This window comes from Pimephales promelas, chromosome 3 (assembly GCF_988280905.1).
Source record: "Pimephales promelas chromosome 3, fPimPro1.hap1.1, whole genome shotgun sequence".
NCBI classification, from domain to species: domain Eukaryota; kingdom Metazoa; phylum Chordata; class Actinopteri; order Cypriniformes; family Leuciscidae; genus Pimephales; species Pimephales promelas.
In genome coordinates this window covers 36,208,877-36,222,579 of record NC_142771.1, presented here as the reverse complement: position 1 = coordinate 36,222,579, position 13,703 = coordinate 36,208,877, and the positions used below count along the sequence as shown (strand labels likewise).

At 37.6% G+C, this 13,703-nt stretch overlaps 1 protein-coding gene across 1 annotated transcript in view; it reads right to left on the bottom strand.

The window, feature by feature from the left end:
• The window catches only part of baiap2l1b (BAR/IMD domain containing adaptor protein 2 like 1b), a 77,681-nt gene that overhangs the window by 51,892 nt on the left and 12,086 nt on the right, over positions 1–13,703 (bottom strand). The window lies entirely within an intron of this gene.

The window sequence follows — 13,703 nt, the reverse complement described above, 5'->3', positions numbered from 1 at the left end:
CTCACTTCTTGGGTCAATCTCCCACAGCACTAAACACAACATGACCGGCCTCGCGTCGTTCTCCCACGGCCCTCACTCGTCCCGCTTGCCACAGGAAACATGACGAATGGACGCAAAAGCAGAATCCCGGACATTTTGGCCGATCTCGAAACACATTTTTGGGCAGACTCATCACGGAGACTCACTAGTAGCCTAGACTTCTTGTTTAACTACTGCGCTCTGTTACTGGTAGGCGTGGCCTCCTAGGGCAGCGAAGCAAGTGCATTCTGGGAGTTGTTGTCTTTCATCCACATAAGCCAAAAAATACATTTTCTGGCTTTTCTCAGACAAGAAAGCTCTAAATTCAAAAATAATTTCACATTTCCCTACATAAATGACCCGTTTTAAATACACATTCATCTTTCCAGAGGTGAAGTATCCCTTTAAGCTAAATAAACTACAAAATTCGCAGTAATAGAAGTCACTAAACATATCAGTGGTTGCCATCAAAAGCTCCAGCTCTAGTCATGTGGTGCTAAACACACTGAGTCGTGAAACTCAGCCTCGGAGAAAATTCAAAAGTCAAGGTGCGGTCATGTGAAATGAGGCGAGGGGAGGGGGCAGAGACCCAGAACATGAAGCCAGTCTTGGTCCAAAGTCACATGAGTCACACAAGGCCACCTGAGAGCAGCAGGTGCCCAGGCTGACCCACTTTAACTTTATCTGCTCTCTGACCCTGATTCAGCCCGGATGTCTTATCAGCTGCCCTCGAGGCATGCGAGTTTGTTTATGCGTTCCTGTGGCAATGCCATAAAAGAAAGATTAGGCCAAGCAAAGTGTAAATCATCCTAAACAGAGCCATGTTTCTGGACTTTTACAGGAAATACATGCTGTGGACTGCGGTAAACACAAGTTACTGTTCTCTCATAAATACTATTAGTATTGTCCTACCAAAATAATATTAATGTAATGTAAGATTGAGCCTAGGCCTAGATACTCAAAATGGAGAGATATAGGTTCAAATCTGTCTGCATAAAATATATTTATAAAAGGATCCAAAGCAGAGACGTCCAAACAAGGGCCAAAGCTGGCCTGTGATTACCTTTGGTTTGGCCTGCACGTCACATGGAAAAAAAAAACATGCCATTGAAACATCTTCATTTCTAATTTAGCTTTAAATTATATCATTCATTTGTTTTGTTATTTTTGGTTTTATTTTTGCAATTTAGAGAATATAAGTGAATTTAATAAAAATTTACATTTTAGTATAAATAAAATAGTAAAAATTTTAATAAATTGTAATATATTTTGAAATACTCAACCAAGCTTGGTAGTAAAAAGTTCGGGCTTCCCTGATTTAAAGCACTGATGTAATCGATCAAGAACAAATTTATTGTCATAGCCTATACCAAAACATAATTGCCCTAATACATACAAAAAGTACAGAAAGGCCCTTTTAACCAAGGACTTTTAAAGGAGTAGTTCACTTTAAAAAAAAAAAAAAAAAAAAAACTTTTGCTGATAATTTACTCACCCCCATTTCCTCCAAGACGTCCATGTTATTCTTTCTTTTTTCAGTCGAAAAGAAATTAAGGTTTTTGATGAAAACATTCCAGGATTTTTCTCCATATAATGGACTTCAATGGGAACCAAACGGTTCAAGGTCCAAAAGACAGTTTCAGTGCAAACTGTTCAAAGGGCTTTAAATGATTCCAGACGATGAATAAGGGTCTTATCAAGCGAAATGAATCTTTTCCCGAGTCATTTTGTTCATTTCCTTCGTTGAATGAACCAAATGACACGAAAAAAGATTCGTTCATTTTGATAAACGAGTTTGAACAGGAGAGTCGCGAACGCGCATCACAGAACAGAGCAAGGCGAGCATTTGAGCTTATAAAACTGAGCTTTTTTTTTTAAACGAACGATCGTTTCGCTTGATAAGACCCTTATTCATCGTCTGGAATCGTTTAAAACCCTTTGAACAATTTGCAGTTTGCACTGAAACTGTCTTTTGGACCTTGAACCGTTTGGTTCCCATTGAAGTCCATTATATGGAGAAAAATCCTGGAATGTTTTCATCAAAAACCTTAATTTCTCTTCGACTGAAGAAAGAATGACATGGACATCTCAGATGACATGGGGGCGAGTGAATTATCAGCAAAAGTTTTTTTTAAAAGTGAACTATTCCTTTAAGGGATTTTAAGAAGACTCACAAAGATAGCATATCTAGTTAATATTTGACATTTCCATGATTGTGGGAATCCTCGAAAAGGTATAAAAGATGAGTTGACAAATTCAGAATACTATCCTCGTTACTGTATTGATTCATAGGGGATCATAGGCTTGTTGGTCAAGCCACCTGAATGTGAATGTTGTAGTAACTGAAGGTGAATGGCAGGCTGAACTGTGACGGGAGGGGTGAAGCGTTTTCACCCACAGACTTTGATCCTAGCAGCCGTAGGTGCCGCCCAGTCAGACACAGAAACTTCCACTGCGAGGAACAAAAGCTGCAGGCAGACAATAACAGCGACATGACCAGTGCTTTACAGTCGACAGTTATTGTGATACAATAGATCATAGATCATCCAACGCTTCTGTATTATCAAAGACAACAACAGCAAACATTCCAGCTACAATGAGCATGAAACAGAGAACCGGCGACAGATCAAAACTCTCGGCCTTCAAACACCGTTTCTAGATGGATTTACACGAGTGAACCTGCTCTCAGTTAGAGACGAGCGCTGGGATAGCAGATCCCATGAGAGGAGACCTTGAGTCACAAGAGGCTGAGGTTTTTCCACAGTCACGAGACGACGATGCTTAGATAGCGGCAACCGCAGCTTAGTTATGTTATTTAATATTAGTTATGATCACGATAAACAACTCTTGTACCGAGAGCTCTCAGACCTTTTAAATAATGAATTTCAATGACTCCATGTTCTGTCTAGTCGTTTCTGATTACTGAATAAAGTTTTTTACAAATCATTTTCTAAAGACTCTTAGTGCAGATTTCCATCTAAAATGTGCATCTAAAACAAGAACAAAGCTCAGATTACATTTGTCGGACGATTTTCTTTGCAGACTGACTAAAAAAACAACAAATAAATGGCATGCAAATGGTGTGAATAAGCCCATAAAACCTATTTAAAAAATTGTGCACCAGACTAAAGCTTTTTATTATTTTATTTTTTTTTTACCTAATATTAATTAAGAAAAAAATCGTTTTTAGAACACAAAGCACACACTTCAGTATCCGTTTATCATATTTGATGATATCCATATACTGTATGTGCATTGATCAATGTTTCTGTGCGTAAATGCCTCAACTAAATCTATTTCATATAAAGTTCATCATATAAAGCGATCATGTTGGGTTTTTTTGGGGGTTTTTTTTGACCTGAATTAACCCTCTGGGGACGGATTGGGCGGTACCACCCGAAATGACATACTTTTACAAATGTGTACTTATCTTAAAAACTATTCATGATAGAGAGGTGCGGTCTTTTTTGCCGTCTTCCTCAGATTCCGCTGAAAACAGTGCTAACTTAACCGGCTTGCATACACACCATCAAAGGCCAATGAAATCGATGTTGTTTGGCAGATAACCAATGGAAAAATTGCAGATGGAGAAATATTTTTCTTACCCAATCAGGGGGAAGTTACCCTGACGTATTCTAGCAAATCAGAGGACTCTGTAGCCTCGCAAGGGGTGGTACTATAGTGAGGGATATGACGCAAGCAGCAGCATTGAGTGGTGGAGGACACGAGAGAGGTTTTTATGAGAGAGAGAAGAATTATAATAGATAGATAGATAAGATAGAGCATTATTTATTATTTTAGCACTTATATGATGGCAAGCAATAAACGATTTACGAATAATTACTGGAGAGTGACAAGGAAAAAGCATTGCTTAGAAAATTCTAAGCATTCTATAAGCAGTCCCATAAGCCCGGGACTATTTGTAAATGAAGTTAGATTTTTTATTGTTCTTTACACATGTTGTTGTGATGTGATTTTCAGAAATAAGACATTTCTGTGTTTGAAATTCTATAGTATATTGTACATTTTTCACTTATACTTCCTTGATAAACATATTACATGCATGCTTACGTTAGCTTAGGGTCTTCTGAATCCATAGATACCAAACACATAGTGTTCCATCTCCATTACATATAGTTTATAAGCCCAAATGTAAAAATAGAGAAAACGTAAAAAAAAAAAGGGGCTTCGTACCGAGAGGGTTAAACTGCTTGATTCACATGGATTTCTTTTACGATCACGATACTTTTGAAGCTTGAAGGTTCGACTTCCAATGGAGGGACTGAAATATCTCGGGTTTCAATAAAGACATCTTTTTCTCTCTCATGAATGTAAGCCGAGAAGGTCTCTGTGATGAGTGCGCGTGGATTGCATTAGGTGACGGATATGATTTTTAAGTTTGTGTAAATTGAGTGTTTATGTGTGATCGCCTTGAAAGACAAACAAAATCTCACCACATGGACAATAATGGCTAACAATAAGATTTGTGTTTTTAAGAAGAACGAAAGTAAATGAAGATACGTTTGAAAATAAAAGCTCATTGGTTTGATTCCCAAAGAATTTAAAGCTTTAACTCAATACAATCCAAGTTTAAGGATAAATGACATGAGATATAATTCTCACACTCTCCAACCTGGTGCTGATGTGTGTGTGTGTGTGAGTGTGTGTTGACTGCTGTCCTGTGGCCAGCCTTGCTATGCACAGTTCAAACAACACAGTAGACTAAAGGTCACCAGAATGTCCTGGTAAAGAGCTTCCTTTGTGGCACCAGTGTGTGTGTGTGTGTGTGTGTGTGTGTGTGTGTGTGTGTGTGTGTGTGTGTGTCGGGGACTGGCAGTCACTGCTGCATTGACGGTTACATAAATCAAGAAAGATGGGTGTGGACACCAGAACAGGTGACATTGTGTAAAAGAAAATCCACAATGAGGCTAAAAAAAGAACATCTATTATTTTACAAACACTATACTTCAATAAATCTAAAGATCTTAAAGCATTTGGTTTAGTGAGGTGATTCAGTTTTATTGACCCGAATCAGATTGTAATGGCATGGCTAAGCCAAAAATGTAAAATCCTGTGGCTATTTGTTTAATGTCATGTCGCTCCAAACCCAAATGCTGTTATTTTTATGCAGTTAAACCTCTGTGGAGTCTTTTAAACAGCCTTTTTTTTACACAATAAAATACTGCCTCCAAAATAGACAAAAACATCACAAAAGCAACATATTGAACTCTTGTTCTGAAGTAACAAAAGGAACATTTCCTTTTCATTGTAATTTTAGACTGAAATTCCCATGGGTGTCCAAACCATTGTATTTAAGACCAATGATAGTGGACCCACTCAATTTTACTGTAATTCACCGGTTACATCACTTGCTCTCTGAGGCGCAGCCCCGCAGCACAGTTGTTTGATTTTTTTTTATAGTCAGACACTACAATTAGAAACTGAAGGTGTTTCCTCAATGCAGCGTGAGCCGAGAGTCTTGTAGCACAGATCAGCAGCAGGAGTCAGATTTCATTTCTCACGTTACGAGAGTGACAGACAAGACGATGGCGGAAGATTTGGTTTCAATGCTAAATGGCAATATTTTGGATTTAAACCCAATGCAAACAGGTAACCTGCAAAGAATTAGTTGTTGTGCATCCCTGAATTGGTGCTAATTCTAAAGCAAATGTAAAAGTGAAAACACTCACCCACTGTTATGAATGGCAGTGCACATTTTACTTTCGCTTTCTGCCCAGAAACCTTAATATTTAAACATGTGTTGTGGTCCAACCGCTGTCTGTCATGGTAAAACCATAACGAAGACATATTTTTAGCCTTTTTAATTTAATTGAAATAATTAAAAATTGTTACACTTGTTTGGTAAATTAGCTATCAATTATGTATTTAATGGCTAATCTTTGCATTAGAAGTCATGAATGCTAATTATGATTTTGATGAATTATGATCTCCTCAGCCATATGCATGGAATTGCTTGTATTCATGAGTTCAATTGTTTCCCCATTATTTTCTAACAGGAACTACTGTTCATTAGTTACATTTACAAAAACAACTTAAAATGTATTATGAGCTCATCTTTCATTTGCTTTTGGAAAATTACATTCTCCGTTTTGACTTTACCTAAAGCCACCAATGATGTCTTTAAAGAGTTTGGTAACTGTATTATCACTCGCAATAAGTGTTTATAAGAACAGAAAACAGGTATTAACAACAATACAGTATATTCACTTATTTGACAGAAATAAATATGAATTATTAAAAGGTCATTGTAACTATGATATAATAACATTATAATGCAGGTTGCATCTTTATAATTACATTCATGTAACCACATACGACTAATTATACTTATGAATCAGTGTATAATGGATTATGGATTGGATTGTGCATTGAAAAAGCAAATGCATGACTTAAGTAATTATAAAAATAATATAAATTAAACTATAACTGTTCGTATAATGCAGTATAGGTCTTAAATATATGTTATTTCTATGAAGTCCATGCATGTAATGAATTATTGCGTTACCCTGACGGACTCCACTTTGATTGCTACCATAGGCATCAGTGCTTGAGTCCGAACAATAAACTTTTATCCCAGTTCTTCTGTGATAATTTGAATTAATTTGACACAGAAATAATGATACGGTGTGGTTGAAAGACTGTGACACTGTTTCATACCTGTACTTGACAACTGGTTTAGGGCCCTGTGATTTCCACAATCACTGAATAGCGGACGGAATTGCGGAATTAGCAAATTAACGCGGAATCTAGTGTTAACGTGGAATCTGCGGAATCTAGTGTTAACGCGGAATCTAGTGTTAACGCGGAATCTAGTGTTAACGCGGAATCTGCGGAATCTAGTGTTAATGCGGAATCTAGTGTTAACGTGGAATCTGCGGAATCTAGTGTTAACGCGGAATCTAGTGTTAACGCGGAATCTAGTGTTAACGCGGAATCTAGTGTTAACGCGGAATCTGCGGAATCTAGTGTTAATGCAGAATCTAGTGTTAACGTGGAATCTGCGGAATCTAGTGTTAACGCGGAATCTAGTGTTAACGCGGAATCTAGTGTTAATGCGGAATCTAGTGTTAATGCGGAATCTAGTGTTAATGCGGAATCTGCGGAATCTAGTGTTAATGCGGAATCTAGTGTTAATGCGGAATCTAGTGTTAACGCGGAATCTAGTGTTAACGCGGAATCTAGTGTTAATGCGGAATCTAGTGTTAATGCGGAATCTAGTGTTAACGCGGAATCTGCGGAATCTAGTGTTAATGCGGAATCTAGTGTTAATGCGGAATCTAGTGTTAACGCGGAATCTAGTGTTAACGCGGAATCTAGTGTTAATGCGGAATCTAGTGTTAATGCGGAATCTAGTGTTAACGCGGAATCTAGTGTTAATGCGGAATCTAGTGTTAATGCGGAATCTAGTGTTAATGCGGAATCTGCGGAATCTAGTGTTAATGCGGAATCTAGTGTTAATGCGGAATCTAGTGTTAATGCGGAATCTAGTGTTAACGCGGAATCTAGTGTTAACGCGGAATCTAGTGTTAACGCGGAATCTAGTGTTAATGCGGAATCTAGTGTTAATGCGGAATCTAGTGTTAACGCGGAATCTAGTGTTAACGCGGAATCTAGTGTTAATGCGGAATCTAGTGTTAATGCGGAATCTAGTGTTAACGCGGAATCTGCGGAATCTAGTGTTAATGCGGAATCTAGTGTTAATGCGGAATCTAGTGTTAACGCGGAATCTAGTGTTAACGCGGAATCTAGTGTTAACGCGGAATCTAGTGTTAATGCGGAATCTAGTGTTAACGCGGAATCTAGTGTTAATGCGGAATCTAGTGTTAATGCGGAATCTAGTGTTAATGCGGAATCTGCGGAATCTAGTGTTAATGCGGAATCTAGTGTTAATGCGGAATCTAGTGTTAACGCGGAATCTAGTGTTAACGCGGAATCTAGTGTTAATGCGGAATCTAGTGTTAATGCGGAATCTAGTGTTAACGCGGAATCTAGTGTTAACGCGGAATCTAGTGTTAATGCGGAATCTAGTGTTAATGCGGAATCTAGTGTTAATGCGGAATCTGCGGAATCTAGTGTTAACGCGGAATCTAGTGTTAACGCGGAATCTACTGTTAAAGGGTTAGTTCACCCAAAAATGAAAATTCTGTCAGTATTTACTCACCCTCATGTTGTTCCAACCCCGTAAGACCTTCGTTCATCTTCGGAACACAAATTAAGATATTTAGATATTAAGATCACTCCTGCATACAGTCCATAGGCTTCTTGAGGGACTGGCTCTTGCTGTCCCCGAAAAGTCATTAAAGACATCGTTAAAATAGTCCAAGTAACTACAGGGGCTCAATCTTAAGTTTATCAAACGACGAGAACACTTTTGTGCGCAAAAAAACAACAAAAATAACGACTTTATTTCAACTATTCACTTCCTTCTCCATGAGCCTGTAAGTCAGTTAACGTAGTGTGATTGCGTAGAGCTACGTCACACGTAGGCTCACTATTGGCCGACGCTGGTCATGTGTGTGTGATGCGTGTGACGTACAATAACAGAAGCTTACGCTATTAAACTAGTAACCTGACTCGTGCAGAGGGAGAAATAAACGAATAGTTGAAATAAAGTCGTTATTTTTGTTGTTTTTTTGCGCACAAAAGTGTTCTCGTCGTTTGATAAACTTAAGATTGAGCCCCTGTAGTCACTTGGACTATTTTAACGATGTCTTTAATGACTTTGAGGACAGCAAGAGCCAGTCCCTCAAGAAGCCTATGGACTGTATGCAGGAGCGATCTTAATATCTTAAATATCTTAATTTGTGTTCCGAAGATGAACGAAGGTCTTACGGGGTTGGAACAACATGAGGGTGAGTAAATACTGACAGAATTTTCATTTTTGGGTGAACTAACCCTTTAATGCGGAATCTAGTGTTAATGCGGAATCTAGAGGAATTTTAAATATTTGGTTTGAAATTCTGTTTTTGTGTGGGACAAGAACGCATGTCTGGTGAAAATGCAAACCGGGGGAAGCAAATCTGGGCGAGAGAGAGACAGAGTGTGACTTTATTTAAACTTATTTAAACCAATATAATTTATTTTCCTGGACAGTTTAAAGCTCATAACCATATTTTGTCGTTACTTGAAGAGTGCAGTGTTATTTTGCATCATGCAGTATTTGTCCTGAAAAGGCTACTGAGTAAATGTCTGTTACCTCAAATTTAAGGTCATTCCTATTTTATTTGTATACATTTTAATCATTAACTTTAAAAGCACACCTTTTTACGACTAAACTAACAGTCAAAGGTAAAAAAAGAAAAAATGAATTCCCAAAAATTTTAACGGAATTTGGAAAAAAATGAAACGGAATTTGGGAAAAAATAAAACGGATTTCATAGGGCCCTACACTGGCTCATGCCAGCGCCAACACAGATCTAAACGTCTGCCGTGATCATACTTGTCAAAAGTTAAATAGACGTAGCCTAATCACGGTCATTTAGGAATAAGATCGAGATCGCAATCTTTTAACGCTTAACCAGGCAGCTGTAGCATATGGGATTAATGCCGTGGAGCCACGAGTACACAATGGCTTTTATTTGTAGCAGAACAAATCCTTTTCCATAGAAGGTACAGGTGTTTTACACAATCAGTGTAGTCAATCAGAGGGAAAGCAAACAAGCGGACTCGAGTAACAATGAAAGCAAACTCTCAAAGCTGGTTCATGTCAATCTTCAGTCTGTTTAAAAAAAAAATGAAATGTGTCAGGACTGGGCTGATCTCCTGGCTTAGAGACTCATGCCCCGATGCACAATGATGATAAGCAGAGGCTTGAGTCACTGGAGACACACAGAGGCTGATTTGCATCTTCCTGGGCTGTGGTTTACTCCTGCTTTGTTTGTGTGTTCTTCCCGAAAGACAACACGAGTCCAGGCAACAGGTGTGGTTTCAACAACTGAGTCTAAACACTCCTGACAAAGTGAAGAAATATTTGACATAAAACAAACAGAGAAAACCACGTCTTCACCTTTCTGTTGTCCTGTGACACTAACACTATCTAATAACGAAAAATAGGGATGAGATGAGAAATGCAGTGTATATTGAGTTGACACATATTTGACATAAACAATAAGACTAAGCTATGTTGAGCTGTATAACAATAATTCGTTTTCTGTCGATGAATGTATCCAAACCTGTCCAATAAAACGCATAACATATTAAAGCGTCGTCTGTGTTTCCATGGTTTCTAAAAATCCTACAGTACATATTGTGCTTTTAATGGTGCATTAAATCCTTTGTGTCTTTATGCATGTGTTGTATGACTCTTAGCAGTGTGATCATAAATTAAGTGATCTAGGGAAGGAGAAAGACTGTTTTGAGTGAATGCACAGGGTAATATCACAACGCTCCAAGCGTTTTTCGAGCACAGAAGCAGCCAGGGAATTTCATAGGAAAAATAGCGTACAAATTCACTTGAAGTTGAAATTCAAGTTGAATTTTTTGATTTAATTAATAAAGCAGAGAAGCTACTCTTCATCAAGAAACCCTGCCACTTTACCTCTAAATGCACTTTGTTTTTATGAGAGAACATTTTATTTTAAAACCTGTACATTATTATTTAATGTACACAAATATTTGCATAATTTGTAATAATTTTTTTCTTTGAAACCTATTAATTTATACAATTGCAATGCCTTGATTTTAGTGAAGTTAGTACACAGTCATGGCCATAAATGCAATCGGGCTAATAATGGGCATAATTTCTTTCTGTGTTTCGGTGTTCGGCCTTGGTTTCCTCTTTTTCGGTTTTCCGTTTTGGCCAAGAATTTTCATTTCGATGCATCCCTAGCCTAAACCCCTCAATTTTGACAGAGAGTGAGTCTACTCATATCTATGTACACTTCAGACAGCGAGGGAAGGGCATACAAAGTGGATTTAAAAGCGGCCAAGAGGATACAGCAAGAGCTTTAAAGCTACAGCTAAAATTATTTTGATAAAACAGCACAACTGTTTGACATTGAGAATAATCAGAAATGTTTCTTGAGAATCAAATCATCATATCAGAATGATTTCTGAAGGATCATGTGACACTGAAGACTGGAGTAATGATGTAGAAAATTCAGTTTTGATCACAGAAAGTAATTACAGTCTACAATATATTCAAATAGAAAACGGTTATTTTAAACTTAATATTACTGTATTTTTGATCACAAATGCAGCCTTGGTGAGAATAAGAGACTTCTTTCAAAGTAAACTTTACAGACCTCAAACTTTTGAATGGTAGTGCAAGTGTTAACTGCATAAAAAGAAAACATATATATATAAATATATAAATAAATAAGTATAAATATATATATATATATATATATATATATATATATATATATGTTGGAGTAACTATTAATTTAAGCACTTTTTTGCTGTTGTTGTCTTATAACCAGTTCAACACGAGCACAATCACACTCCTAACTCACATATCCACTTAATCTGGATGACCCGGATCTAGTGTAGGGATGTGCGAGACTAGTCGAGTAAACTACACTGCTGCTGCTAGTTGACACTGGAAACATAGGGCCTAGTGTTTACATAATCTGAACATTTATGTTTTATGTTTCTAAGTTCAAGATTTTTAAAGTATGTAGCTTGAGCAGAAAACAAAATCCTAAATTTTACCCCAGACCTCGCAACTGTTTGTTTTCTCCATCACTCACGGCTCAAAGAAACGTCCACTCGTAAGACAAGCAAAATTTGACTTGAAAGAAAAGGGAAACGGTTTGTGTAGATTATGCCATGTCAAACTGGTATTTAACAATCGGCGTGTGATACTAATGGTTATGAGAGACAAAACTGGAATGAAATGAAAACACATTATGTTTGTATTTGTCCTGCATGCACTTCCTGTCGCATTGAATAAATAATGCTTTATTGGGTAATGTTGAATGCTTAAGTTTAATGTACAATGATCGTAATCACAGTGCATGTATACAACCCATTTTATAGAGGCACTCAACGTGGAATTTGGCTCTTAGATTAAGTAAAATAGTTTAATATGGATCACTCAAACAGACTTGTCAGTTACAAAATGTTCATTAAATGTTCATTAACTAAGACATGAAATGAGAGGTTTGTGTGAGAAAACGAACAGTATTTATATCGTTTTTATCTCTTGTAATCACAGCCACAAAGCGACCGCGCCTTCAGATCAGTTGGACGTGGCTGTGGTTACAAGAGGTAAAAACGATATAAATACTGTTGGTTTTCTCACAAAAACCGCTCGTTTCGTGTCTTAGGCCATCAATGTGTACTTACATTTACGAGTCATTAAATCATGTTTAATTTGGACTTCTCTGTGCATGCTCTTTGAGGTGGTGACCATAGACCTCCATTATATGACTGACAAGAACAGTTTGACCTAAAAATATCAAAATTGAAAATACTGTGGAAACAAAGACGCCTACATCTTGGATGTCCTTGAGGTAAGATAAAACATATCAAAAATGAATTTCAAAGTGAACTATCCCTTTAATGGTGTAAACACAGGTGTTGTCTTTGGTGCCACTGGTTAAGAATGAAAGCATCTCCATCTCTCTGACACCTGACCTCGTTGTCAATCTGTCCGTGACTCTCAAGACTATCTAATGTCAGCTCATCTGCCTGAAGCCGGCTCCGGTTTCGGCTCAGCCAAGCAAGAGCTCCAGAGGCTCCAGTCGCTGAGGAACACTGGTGACGTGGAGAGCGAGGCCTGCGTTTGGACGTTATCTGTCCAAACAGACGCAACTTTCGGCTCTTATCGCCTACGGATAGGGAGGGCATTGTGTTAACAACCCGATGGCGATGTCCAAATGTTACAGCCCTTAAAGTAAAAGGTCAAGGAAAGGTCATCCAGACTACAAGATGAAGGAAAGAAAATCCGTCACTTTGAAGCATGAATGTTGATAAGTGTTCACACACAAACACCCTGTACACTGGTGTTTCTCAAAGATCTGCACCTTAAGTGTTATTTTCCCTCAGGAACGCCCTTAGGTTTCCCTTAAACTTAATGGTGTTGCAAAAAATAACCGTTAAGTGTTCCCTGGGGTGAAAAACGTTTTGACTTTCAACTAAAGAAACCCTTAAAGGGATACTCCACTTTTTTTTGGAAATAGGCTCATTTTACAACTCCCCCAGAGTTAAACTGTTTTATCGTTATTGAATCCATTCAGCCGATCTCCGGTTCTGGCGGTACCACTTTTAGCATAGCTTAGCATACATCATTGAAGTGGACAAGACCATTAACAGTTCTCAAAAAAAAAAAAAAATGACCAAAGAGTTTCGATATTTTTCCTATATAAAACTTGACTCTTCTGTAGTAACATCAAGAACTAAGATTGACGGAAAATGTAAAGTAACGATTTTCTAGGCTTATATTTAAAAAATAAAATAAAAACAGATTAAACACGCTTCAATTATCTCTCCTTGGCCTGTTATATTGAAAATGTATGTTTTACAATTTGCAGTATGATGTTATCTATTGCTAAATTATGGCTCATCATAGACTAGCTAACCACAAAGCTAGCTAATGCCACTATCATCAGTGGAAGACCGCTAACGTTAACATTAATGAGCTTGGAAACCACAATGAACTTTTTCTGCCTAAATAAAGTAATGATTACTGTATTTATAACTAGCATATCTCTAGTTACAGT